The sequence below is a fragment of the Engystomops pustulosus genome, chromosome 2 (assembly GCF_040894005.1).
Source record: "Engystomops pustulosus chromosome 2, aEngPut4.maternal, whole genome shotgun sequence".
Classification (NCBI taxonomy): Eukaryota; Metazoa; Chordata; class Amphibia; order Anura; family Leptodactylidae; genus Engystomops; species Engystomops pustulosus.
In genome coordinates this window covers 249,134,121-249,134,826 of record NC_092412.1, presented here as the reverse complement: position 1 = coordinate 249,134,826, position 706 = coordinate 249,134,121, and positions in this window count along the sequence as shown.

Sequence of the window (706 nt, the reverse complement as noted above, 5' to 3'; positions counted from 1 at the left end):
TCCTGTAGAGCTTCAGGTATCCCTTTCCTCACTACACTACTCTAGTCTAATAGCTCCACTCTTCAGAGGCAGGGGCTAGGCTCTTCCTGCTCTGGTATGGGCCAGACAGAGACTTACTCACTCACTCACTACATAGACTGAGAGACTTCTCTCAGTCTAACTCTCTAAGAGTTCTCCAGAACATTCCTGGCCAGAGCTTTTATTATCTCCCTTTGGTCAGGTGGTGGCTGCTCCTCCAATCACATCTCAGCTACAGAGCACAGGATGTAACACAGACATTGGTGGACATAATTACATCATACATTAACATCTGCCTTGCCAGGCAGGATTAACCACTGCAATTTCCCCTTGATCCTATAAGGACCATGTAGTGTAATATGGTGTTACCTACAGGTGGGACGTATTCGCAAGCACTACCTCGCCATTGCCTCGGCGAGGGTGTTGCACTGGATTAAAGATATTTTTCAGTCCATGGTGGCTGATCACATTTGGGGCCGATCATTATTTTCCAAAATTTGGATAGTGGCTAAAAATTTTATTTAAAAAAAAAAAAGTGACTAATAGACTGCATATAGATGAAGGTAGAGGGCACTGCCGCTGTGTGCTACACTGGCATCATGTGCCAACTCATACGGCCACAAGATGGAGTCCTGACTCCAGGGACTACACCTCCCAGCATGCACAGCAGATGCATCAGTTTCCCTGT